We start from the raw sequence: 13,296 nt of genomic DNA on the forward strand, positions 1-13,296 counted from the left end.
TCCTTCAAATGTATGCGACTTGATCTATGATGCAAAGAATTAAGAAAAAAGTAGAAAAGAATTCTTGGTCTTTGTTCTTTTCAAAAGAGAACAGAGATGGGATTTCTTTTAAGCATCAATTATTTATTTGCCAGAAACATACGGTGAGAATTATTAGACAAAGGTTTCATATTTCTAGAACAGTTTATTTTGTAGCTGTCAACTGAGGTGTGAATTACATAGCTTAAAATAAAACAAGAGAGACTGAAATCAAGTGATGGGATTAGATACATATTTACGTTTTATGTAATAACCCATATTAACTTAAATTTAAAACACCTTATCCAAATTCTTAAAGCATATATACAGTTACACTTTGTTTATTCTTTTTTATAAATCATGCATGAATACTGTATAAAATTTTATGTATTTAATTTCAGATTGTCATTCAAATGTTTGTCTTTAAAATGACTATTCCACAAGATAGGGACAGCTTTTATTTTCCTTAGTTTTTTGAGAAGTGTGATGTCATAATGATAAAGAAATAACATCAAACCAAATGCCAGAGAATCCAAATGACTTGCCAAGGTCACACACCTGAATCAAAAACCAGGGGTTATTTTCCATTCCAATTCTTACTTTCCCTGTATATTCCCCAAAGAAAAGTATCTGAAAACAAACCTTGAATATTTTAGAACTATTCAGTGGACCAACATTATGTTCGTTTTGTGTATTTATATTACAAGTATTTTAATTGTTGTTATGCTTATTAGCATATATCTTCCTCAAATTTATTTCTTAACATGATATAAGATCTTTTTGGTGTTTTCCCAATGCTTCTGCATATTTTCTTCTCTTTACACCATGTATTTCTAAGAGCCCTTGATTTCCCTCATATTCTAGACAATATCAATGCAAATGAAGAGGACCAACACAAGTTTAAACGATTCTTTGTGGTGCTGGTCTATATAATGAAGCCTCAGTGACTCTTTGAGACCCTGGTGTCTATATAATAAATATGGTTTATTTTCTTTAAATGTAGGGTTGCAAGTCTTAGTGTGTAAGTGTGGACATATGTTTTCATTTTTCTTAGGTAAATGCATGGGATGAAGTGATTAGTTTGATGTTTAAATTTTTAAGAAACTGGCAAACTATTGTCCAAAGCAGATGTACAATATTGTATTCCCATTAGCTGCAGAGGAGAGGTCCTGTTGCTCACACCCTCCCCAACATGTGATAAGGTTACTCTTTTTAATTTTAGCCATTCAAGTGGGCATGTAGTAATACCTTATTGTGGTTCAATTTCTATTTCCATAATGACCAAAAATGTTGTACATTTTTCCATGTGCTTATTAGTCATCTGTATATCGTCTTTAGTAAAGGTTTTTCCCAATATTTACCCACTTTTCCATTATATTGTTTGTCTTGTCATAGAGTTGTAAGAATTAATTATATATTCTAGATATAAATGCTCTATTGGGTATGTTTTATACATATTTTCTTCTAGAGTGTGACCTTCTCTCCTTTTAATTTTTTAGCAGTATTCTTCTGAAGAGCAAAAAGTTTTAAAAATTTTAATAAACCCATTTCATTGATTTTTCCTTTTATAGTCCTGTTTTTTATTTCATAATTAAGATATATTTGCCAAAACAAAGGTCATTGATTGGCTCCCATGTTTTCTTTTAGAATTTTTTTTAGGTTTACATTTAGGTGTACAAGTACTCGTAGCACTATTATTTGACTAAGAAAATCTGGAAACAACCCAAATTTCCATCTATATGTTAGCACAAAAATAAATTATGTCCATAAAATGGAATAATAGTCAGAAGTGAAGAGGAATGTATTATTGTTACATGAAGCAAGAGATGAATTTCAAAATAATTCCCTTGAGTGAAAGAAGTTAGACAAAAAAGAGGGCATGCTGTGTAATTTCATTTCTATAAAATTAGAAAAAATGAAGACAAATCTACAGTGACAGAAACCTGATTAGTGGTTGCCTGAAGATGGGAAGCCAGGGAGAAAGGAACAGGAGTGCGAACTACCACAAAGAGGCACAAGGAAACCTTTGTGGTGGCACATATGCTCAATATCTTGACTGCAATGAGGGTTTGATGGTTTCATATTTTAAATATGTACAGTTAATGGAACATTAGTTATATGTCAATAAAGCTGTAAAACATGAAAAATAAATACAAGTTTAATGAAAATGAAAAAGAAACAGACTGCAAATCTACCCTGATAAGTATACCCAGTTCCTTTTATTACTATTATATATTTTATTATTATCCATATATAGATCATATCTATTATATATATGCATGTTTTAAGAACAAAATTATATTTGAGGGCTTATTGTATAGAAGATTGTGTACTAAACATTATCATATGATTTATCTTATTTAATCTCCATTTCTATTCCACAAAACAGAGATCATTATGTACCAGAAATATTCGTACAAGAGAGGGTTATTGACTCTGATACCAAATCCATATGAAATAATAGAGCCAGAGATAAGAATAATGGAATAATAGAGCTAGTTTTACTACATGCCTTTTAATCTTTATTTCCTGTTTGAAGACTGACTATAAAATTCTGCATATGAGAAAGACAAGAAAACAAGAGAGTAAGAAAACCACAAGTGGGAGTGCCTGGTTTCACACATCTAATAACTGCACACATAGTGCCTTAGAGAGCCTAGTACTGTTTGCCTACAAAAGAAACTAAACAAGATTGAAAAACTGGTTGCCTCTGTAGAGCTACCAATTTACTATATAAATAATTCTTAGATTCCATCTAATCTTTTTAGTTTAGCCCTAAGAGTGAATAAGTAAAAGTTCTGCTGATGGGATGAGTCTGATGGGGCAGCCCCAGGCACAAGCAATGGGGGATAGCCCATCCAGAGAGACCAAGCATGGTCCAGAAGCACCAAGCCAGGCGATCAGCCTTGCAGATAGCAAGCACATTGAGGTAGTAGTATCAGGGAGGACTCACAGCTGACATGGCATCTGGATCCCACATCCCCAGAGAGCGCTTTTCAGGTCCTTCTCAAAAGAAAATGGTGCCAGGTAGATTATTGAGGCAGAAATTCAGGTACAGGGCATTGTCCTAGTTGCAAAAATTTTATTAATGAATTTAGAGCAATCATCAGAAAATTTCCAGAAGCAATAAGTGCTTGATGATGGCCCTCGGAATTCATACTCAAGGATTTTAAGTTGTCTACCACTAAAAGTATAGGGACCCTGAAGTTAATAGGCAAATTAAGACTATGGTTCAGAATTAAATAGGATCCAATTACATTAAGGTAAGAGTGGCAAGAAGCAGTATCCATGAATATTAATACATGTTCAATGAAGAAAAACAAATATAACAGGAAAAAGAGTAGAACAGAGTAGTTCCACCCTTCCCTAGTATTTATTTTCCATTGTCTACATTACAATGATCTTTTCTGACTTGTAGCTAGAAATTCTTTCTTAGAAGTCCAGGTTCTGAAAAAGCAATTTAAAAATACTGAATCCTACTAATAAATGCAGTTCTGTATCAGGCTTTCTGAAACAAATATTATTTGTAAATTTGTAAATCACATAGCCCTGAACTTTAGGACCATAGAAAGTGCAGAGATGGAGTTTGCAAGATGAATTGTCAAATAACAATGCACATCACCCATGAATAATCGCTCCTTTCTAGATGAGTGATGAAAACAAAATCACAAAAAACGACTGACTTGAAGGGATTCTGGAGCCTTCAAGGAAGAGGTGAGGCTTGAGCTGGGCTATGAAGTCTGGGCAGATCCCATTAGGTAGAGAGAAATGGGGAGTCTGCATTGTAGAAAGGAAGTGGGTAACGAAAACATATTATTTCAGTTAAGTAAGGCAGAGAACTCTGGCTACCTAAGGATGGTTAAATAAAGGCTCTTTTGATTTCTTAGTAACAGGTGTCATTATCTATAACAGAATTTAGGAGATCAATGGATTGACATTTTAATTTCAGAGATAACCTTTTAAATTCTTTTTCGATCATGAATGACAAATCAGAGCCAAGGTATATATAAGTAAGAGAGATAATCAAAAGTCAATTGGTTTTCTGATCGTGACTCTTCCTACGTATAGACTGATCAGTGAACCAGGTTAAGAAACCAAATATCTCTATTGCCAAAGACCAATATACTTCCTTTATTATCTCCACAGGTTGGCCTGAACCTTGAAATAATAAAACCTATGGATTCCTGAAAGTCTGTTAACACTTAAGTAAATGTTTTATAAGACTAAAGGAAGAAATGAACAGAAATCATAATCAGGTGTTTAGGAAAAAGCTACGAAGATTCTGTCTCGAGTACCCTGATTCCTTCCCAGCAAATATTTCTCTTAAGCCATTTTTAGATAGGTGGGTATTTCTCTATGTTTCAAGAAGAAAAAAATAATGTCTACTAGTTAGCATATTTTGACTTTAAGCACTTTGCCCGAAATTATAACCTTGGAGAAGAGTAGATTACAATGTCTGAAGGACACAACCTATGTTCTAGAAATATGGTAATGGAAGCAATGCAGCAATCACTGTAATAGCTGCTATATGTAGTTCAACAATTCAAATGTATGCTTGAACAATACAGACAAAAGAATCAGCAAAATTCTTGAATATGATATATTCTGTGCATGTACATTGTAAAGGTGAATGCTGAATTCCTAACCAAAAAAAAAAAAAAAGTCAAGTATAGGCTACATTAAATATGAATGATAATAGATCCAATAGATAAATGATGGCTCAGTGTGATTTACTGCTTACCCCGGCAGTCCCTGCTTTTGCCTCCACTTTGAAACAAAAGCTGATAGAAGTGAAATTGTTGAAAATCATTGCAGGGACATGCAGTAATTCTTCCTGAGAGGATCATTAAAGTGACCTTAGGTTCTGAATGCTCTTTAGTTTCTCATACTTGTTCTGGAAATTATAACTTCAGAGAAAGAACTATGCAAAGTTTATGATCCTTGGAATAGACAAATTTATGTTACTAAATTCACATCTGTTAACTGTGAATTGGGAGATCTCAGATAACAGCTTAATATTTCAGAAATGTTGAGGCTTTGCTACGTAAAAGTGAAATTCACCCCACATATATTTCCATATTTTTTTTCACAATGGGATGTATAAAAATGAGCTTTATTGTTGAAGACAAAATCAGAGAACTCCAGAGAAAATACCCTTTTTTTTAAAAGATTTATTTTTATTTTATTTATCCCCCCTCCACTTGCATCTTGCTTGCTGTCTGCTCTCTGTGCCCATTCCCTGCATGTTTTTCTGTATCTGCTTGTCTCATCTTGCTGCGCAAGCTCTCCATGGGTGTGGGCCATCAGCTCTCTGCAGTTGTGGGCCGTGGGCTCTCCACAAGCGGGGACCAGCCTGCCTTCACAAGGAGGTCCTGGGATGCAAACACAGGGCCTCCCATATGGTAGACAGGAGCCCAATTGATTGGGCCACAGCTGCTTCCCCAGAGCAAATACTTTTTAAAAAGGTCTTTCCTTACAAAGAAATGGATCTGCAGTTTCTTAGGAACGAGGAATGCAGATGTGTTCTTAAAGTATCCTTGCTTTTATCTCTGGCTTGTCCCTTCTGATTTTTGCATGTTACTAAAAATAGTTTACCTTTTCTATTTTGAAAGTGATTTCACATTCATTATTACTTCACAGCAACCTTAGGAAGCAGTCATTGAAGTTTTCCTCATGTTTATCGATGTGAAAGTTACATTGTGGAGAGAGAATGTGATGTGTCTGTGCAGCTAACGAGGCGGTATGACGGGCATTAGAACCCAGGGCTCCTGACAACTGCCTGCATGTTCTTCTCTTCATAAGAGATCAAAAAGGACCAGATAATCACTCGCATCCTGAATAGATGATCCATACTAATAGGGAACACAGAAACTTTAGGTTACTAGAAATGGGTATTTATTTGTAATGGCAGTATTTTCTATAACTTTAGAGACTGTTTTAGGCTTGGATTTCCCCAGAAGCAGACTCTGGTACAAGCATTTGAGTGCACGGGGTTGGGGCAGCAGTGAGTCAGAAAGCACCGCTAGGGGAGTGGAGAATAGAGACAATAAAGGAGAGAAACCAATTAAGGGACATTATTGAGTAGATTACTTCTCTGGGAGTCTAGGGCTCAGTTCCACTGGGGACTCTGGGAGTCACTTTGGAACACACCTCTGAATTATCCCACTGTAAAGCAAGGTCACTGTCACTTTCCAAGGGAGAGCTTCTCCCAGGGGCTTTCACACCCTAGACTTCCCCCGAGGAGGATAAGAGAAAACTCTCAGACACGGTTGTAGCTGCTTCAGGACACTGCTGGCCACCTGGAATGGGAAGCCCATGGAAACACCTAGGGATGCAGCTCCAAGGGTGTCTACTACTGTCAAGGAAACACCTAGTGGAGCAGCACCAGGGGCATCTGCCACCGTGTCTCTGAAACTGTCTGGAATGTTTGGGCCAGAGAGTTACTGACCTATTTTCTTCAAACAATAATGTGATCTAATATACTGAAGAGTTTTCCAAACTCAAAATAAACCAGGGATCGTTCTATACACCCATGGCCTCAGAGCACCCCCTGCTCTCTGGAAAATAAGGCAGTATGCCAGTCGCCCTCACAGAGGGCTTCAGAAGGGTGGCAGGATTGACTCACCTAAAAGAAAAGAGCATCAGGCAGGGGGAACAACTCACACAAAAGTGGGAGGATTCAGGGAAATGATTAGGTTACTTCTATTGGAACAGAAAATTTACATTTAGGGCAAAGGGGAAGTGAGCATTTCAAAGGTGTCCAGAGGTTCCTGAATGTCAGAATTTTGAACTTGTCTTTATAGCAAATAGTACACCAATGAAAAATTTTGTTCTAGAGTGACAATCTCAGAGAAAATAAATAAACATATTCCAGACAATGACAGGTCATCACGCAGGAAAAGAAAGTATGAAGAAAGATGAATATAATTTTACTCAATGGATGTTACAACGGCTCTACATTGTTTAGATCAAAACAAATGATCATGGCTTTAATTATCCTTGTTCTAGCAGTCACAGTGGCATCAAATGAGCACAGAGTTTGGGTAGTTTCAGAAGATCATATATAAATAGCATTTTAAAATACAATCAAGGAGATAATTAAACATAAAATAGGAGATGTAATATTAAATTTTGAATTCATTTGGTTACATAGATAGAAAAAAATATTCATTTGGTCAAAGAGCCTTGATGGTTATTCACCTGAATTTAGAAATTTAGATATTGAAATAATATATTTCTTCCTGGGTCCCAAAACAGTGCTGGTAGAGAAATGGAAAATCTAAAATCATCATCATCATCATCATCGTTGTCATCAGACCATCTGTAACCTAATGTAAAAAAGACTAAGAGCAAACATTATAGCATTCCTATTAATTGAAAATTGAATTTTACTATGGAAGCTATAAAATATAAGTGCTAATGACATCACAGATTTTTAAATGGTGTAATTTAATCAATTTATCTACTATCATTAGTGGATTATATTTGGGGAAGAATATATAATTTCATTATTAAATGGAAGTTGAGAAATTTGAAGGAACAAAGAAAAAGCAGGTGTGAAGAAATGGTAGTTATTTTATTAATTAACAGAAAATCCAAAATTCATCTTTAAATAGACTAGAGAAAAATTGTGCTGTATGTAAAAAAAAAGCTTGATTATTTTCAGCTAGAATTAAAGTAATGGATGGATTTTAATTGGGCTATGCTTTTAAACAGCATCAGACAAAAAACACACACCAAATTATTTCCTGTTCTATTTGATTTTATCTAGACATAAATCCTCAAGTGTAAATTATATGAAAGCCTCACTCATTGTACCACAGCTGATAATGCAGGTGCCAATGAGCTTAAAAATATCAACAACATCAGCTGTATCATAGAGTGACCTGAGGAAAGGTCTTAGTTTTCTGTTCAATCATTTTACAGAATCTTCCTCTTACATTTTCTGAATAGTTGTTTCTGAGCTGGCATCTAACATTTCTAGTAGCTATCTAAAAATCAACTGAATTATGTACATCTTATTATCTGTATATATTAGCCACAAGCTATAGAGAGAGGAGATTTTAATAAACTTTGGGGCTTTTGTAAAAACAAAACATTACTTTAAAAATTAGAGGCACTCAAATGACCTTTATATGATTATAAACAGTGAGAGAGAAAGTAAGCATCTTATAAATACCTAAGGACTTGCACTGAAACAAGCATAAATGCTTAAGTGCTGAAAACAACTCAATTTTAAAATACTAAAAGAATTTTAAAAGAAAAAGAAAAATTGACTATACTCTCTAGTTTAGCTCTAATCACTTTATAGTGCAACTGTTGTGGTTTCTCTTAAGCCCTCTGAAAAGACTTTATTTGTCCAAAGTTTTATTCTTTAACTATCTGTCTCACTATTACTAGGCATTTTTCCAAATTACCTTGAAAAGCATACCCCTCTTATATTTAGACTATTTCTAATGCTACTTATTTGTGAAGGTATTACAAACCACATTTTATAATTCGGAATTCTTTACCATCTACATTTGAGGTCAGAACTGGGCCCAGTTTTTGTGCCTTTCTTGCAGCACTGACCCACCTACCTCCATCCCTGCCCTGGATGACAGCGAGAGCTTTGCCTCATCTTACGACCTTCTCAGGGAGGCTTGGGCTTCTTGTATGGCATTCACGTGCCAGTCATGGCAAGAGACAGCCATGGCTCCAGTGCCAATATGTTGTAGTGTTAGCTTTGAACGGATGAATGGAAGGAGATGGATCAAAGAGAGGAGAGAGCCTGTTGGTATTTTGTTTTTGTTTTTGTTTTGTTTGTTTGGGCCCTGCCTGTCTTCCCTCAGCCAGGGATTTCTCAGAGCTAGGATGTTTACCCCACCTCTTTTTCAAAAACAGTTGCCTGCCCTTCACTGGCTTACCATCTCAGGAGTTATGGCTCCCTAATTTAAAAATGGGGGCTTGCATTAAATGATTTTATCTTTAACTGGCTTCTTGTGGAAACAGTAAAGCCAGAATATATTTATGACTTTTATTAATTATAAGCATATAAAAAAATCTTAGTTGTTCCTCCAAACATCTCTAATCCTCATTTGTTAATAAATGTAAAATGATTCTTCCTTCCTTCCTCCCAAGGCTAAACAGTCAGAATTAGAAGGCAAGATGATCATGATCATATTCTTCAGCAAAGTCCCTCGGAGCATGTCACAAAATTGGCCAGTGACTGAGCAAAACCGTACTCCTCATTAGACTCTAAGTCCATTCAGCCCGGGATCAGGGCCAGCCACATAATTTATGGGCTCAGTGCAAAAGGAAAATGTAGGATCCCTTGTTTAAAAAGCAGGAAAAATGTGTCATTAAGTTGCCAAAATGAAGGCATTTTCCTTTCTTTTGTGATCCCTCTCGACTTGTCATGGTGATTTTTATTTGATATTAAGGTCTTCCTAAGTAAGTAAAATACAAACATTTAGATTATTAGCATGAATTTTACCATTCACCTTTTGTGCAATGCCAGGTTTAAATGCACATGTAAGCTATGTAAGCTGAACATAAACAATTTGAATTTCACAGCTTGCATATGAATTTGCATTTTGTTCTTACCAGAAGAACGGAAATGCTGCACAAAACAAATGCAACTCTTATTTCACTTTTTTGGTATACATTTATTCAGTGAGCACTCTACATTTGGCTGATGAGTAAGAAAGACTTGAAAGGAAAAGGAGCAATGGGATGCTCTACTTTTCCTTTTTTTCTATGTCATCATGTTCAGCATAACTGGTTGGCAAATAGAGGGGAGTAACATCAGTCAGAAAGAGTACAGTAGGGTTCCTTGGTTATTAGTATTTCTTAGGATGCCACTATCTTTTTTCTGTGTTTGCAGCAAGATCTGGTTTGAGTGAAAAGCTCAGGTCTCTCAGTGCCCCGACTTACTAAATATTTACCTTGCACTTGTGTTGTGCCTGGCTGAAATTCCATGCATATGCAGGAATTCTGGGCTCATGGAGCACTGCAAACACTACATGGTGCAAATCCGTAAGTCACACACCCAAGAAGCTGGCCTTGCCTTGCATTTTGTCCCTTGAATTTGACACTGTATCCCTATCATCAAGCAAATTGGAGGTGAGCAATAAGAGCTATCAACTACCAATTAACCTCCAAGCATCTCTGAGAGGCGGCATTCAAGGAAGGCCTTTTCTTTCTCCTCCTCATTCTTTCTGCTTCCCCCCCTTTCTAACTCCCTCCTCTCACTCCTTCCTTTTTCCTTTATTGTTGTCTTTCAGTTTTGGTGGTTATGATGTTCAATTGTGGAAATAGTCATATAAATATTTAATTAGGTTCTTAAAATTCTTTCTATATATCAGATTTTTTCTAACATGCAAATGTCAGAATGTTGGGAATTTTATCACTAATCTTGGAATTAGCAAAGTCCAGCAGTTGCATTCGTTTTCAAATTCTAAGTAGTACTTACATGGGGAAGAGCAAATCACTTCCAGCTAGGGATGGAATTTACAAGACTATTTAACACAACTGTGGGCAGCATGAGGTCATCAAAACAGGTTTATTAGGGGGTTCTTGGAGGGAAAAGTGAACAGTGCAACTAAAGAAAACTTCATCTTACAATAAAAAATAGGTCCATATCTTTAAAAATGCTTTCTTCTTTTTCTGGAGTCCCCTTTTGGGAAGACAGGCTTACCTTTCAATGATGAGTTTCAAATCTTATTTTCTCTTGGCTGCATTTTGCCTCCAACATCTGCCAAAGTTTCCAAGGCAGTGATACACCTCCATACAGTTACTTATTACCTTGCAATACAATGATTTGCTACTTCTTGAAAGCTTGGACCATGAGCTCTGTTAAAGCACATAGAAAGATCCAATTCCTTATAGTCTTTGTATCTCCAAACAAGAAGCAAATTGCCTGCCATGAAGAAGATGAATAAACATTTATGGAAATGAAACGAAGTTACCCAGATCGCCTTCCCCTAAATGTATGTGGAAATGAAAAATATGTGCTTACTGTGGTGGGCAGGGAGCTGATTAGATTGCTTAGATGCTTCCTTCTTCTACCTCCTGGCACAAACCTACTCCCTGTGGGTAAGGCAGAGCACTGACTGCTCCGCTGCTTCTCCCCAACTTCCATGTCCCTGCCTTGAAATGGGAGACGTAAACATTCCAAGGAGCAGGGGCAAGGAAGAGTGTAAATTTGACAGTAGCATCAAACACTGTGTTTACTATATAACTCAGCATTTTATGACAAAATTGTAGAGCATCAAAATTTCACAAATGATTTTTAACACTATCTTTGAAATTCAGTAGGCTTTTTTTGTAGCATCACATCTAAGTCCTGTTGCATTTTAAATTTAAATATTTAGGAAATGTGAATTTCAGTTAATGTAATTGTTACCTAAAAATTCAAGAGTTATTTTTGGAAAGATGAAATAGACATTTAGACAGACTTTTCCATACTCACCTTCCTAAATACAGTTAAAAATCCTGGGCATCACAGACAAAACAAATGTAGGAAGACTCGAAGGCAGACTGGATAAGGACCTTAGAACTTGAGCCATTCAAAAAATGGCTTTGAATTCCCTGAGGGTTTTCCTTTTTTTTTTTTTTGCCTCATGAATCTCAGACTGTGTGCAAGGGAAGATGACAAGCTAGAAACACCAACTAGAAACGCCTACTCTCACTATCCAGAGAACTGAAAGCAAGACAGAAAACTTTCAGTCAATAACTGCTTTACTCCAGTCAAAGAGTAGAGAGTCATTTCTTTCAGCACTGTCCAGGGATAAAAGGTCTCTTATGCCGTGTTATCAATGAAAGCCATATGGGAAGCAGTAATAAAGCACCCTTGCCTATTGCAGGCAGGGTAGTATCAGGAGAGTGGAGAGCCTAAGCTGCCATTGCCACCCATTACTAAAAATTGCCCTTCAACCCTGGGGTGTCAATATTGGCTGAGTGGAATCGACTTTCACCTTCATCTGGCAGTAAAGATATGGAGATCCCTTCTTCCACTGGCATGGTGTCCAAATCTTCTAAAACAGATTATTTAAATGACCCTGGGTTTCATAACATTATATCTAACATATCCAGGATTCAATTGAAAAACACTATTGCCTAGAAGAAAATCTTAACATGAATGAGAAATGAAAATCAGCAGACATCAAAACTATAATGAAATACATTTGAATTATCTGACAAAGATTTTACAGCACTCAACATAAAAATGTTTCAACAAATAATTGCAAATGTAATTGAAACATTAAAATAAAGAAAGTCACAGCAAAGAAATGGAAGACAAAAACCAAACGGAAATTCGAGAACAGAAAAATTCAGGAACAAATTAAAAACGTAATGAAGACTTTTGGTTTCTGGTATGACATGTAAGGAGCTTGGAAGTCCTTACTTCCATCCCAACAGCCGGAAGAATGTTGAGCAAATTGAAAAACAAATCTTCTTAGATCAATCAGATAATTGAGGTCACAGCATAGGCATTCTGTCCAACAGTAGGAGATGGATAAAGAGAGCTGTGGCATGTCTAGAGGAGAAGGCCAAGAGCAGAAGCTGTCTTCCATTTTTAAGGGGCCCATTTGTAAGGGGGTCACAGCCAGACTTTCCTGAGTTTTGTGTCTAAAAGCCCCACCAGGCTATCAAGTGAAGGCAAGAGAAAATTCCCCTTGTGTTCCAATAGGGAGAGGAGAAAGTAACCATTTTGAAATATGCCCAGAGTGGTCAGTTCCCTTTAACAAAGGACAGCCCTCAAAATAATTTGTTTTACCAGAGACTGTGAGACTTGGGTTTTACCTGAGCTTAACCAATGTGGGAAAAATGGAACCCCAGCTCCATTCTAGCTTTTCACATGGGGCGAAGGTTAATGCCAAATTCCAGTCCCTTCTAGCCTTTGATATGGGGGGTGGGGAGTTAAGGAAATATCCAATTCTAGCCTCCAGTAACCTTCCTATTTTACCTAAGGGAGAAAAAAAACAAGTGAAAAGCACCTTTGAGGGTCACAAGCCCAGGGACACAGGCTCACTGAAAGAATGAGACCAAATCACAGAATTACAGAATGCTTCTACTTCCCTCAAACCTTACCAAGATATATTAAAAGGGGTCCTGAATAATAACAAGGGATTACAACAGATAGAACTGCAAGCCTTCAGACTTCATGAGAGAAGAAGTGTCTAGGAAAACCCAAAGACAACAGAGTATACAAAAATAAGGACAACAGAAGAAATATTAGCCTGACACCTACCGCGAAAACAAAGAGTAAATACAGTGTAACTGTTAACTAGAGAA

Source organism: Dasypus novemcinctus, chromosome 5 (genome assembly GCF_030445035.2).
Source record: "Dasypus novemcinctus isolate mDasNov1 chromosome 5, mDasNov1.1.hap2, whole genome shotgun sequence".
Classification (NCBI taxonomy): domain Eukaryota; kingdom Metazoa; phylum Chordata; class Mammalia; order Cingulata; family Dasypodidae; genus Dasypus; species Dasypus novemcinctus.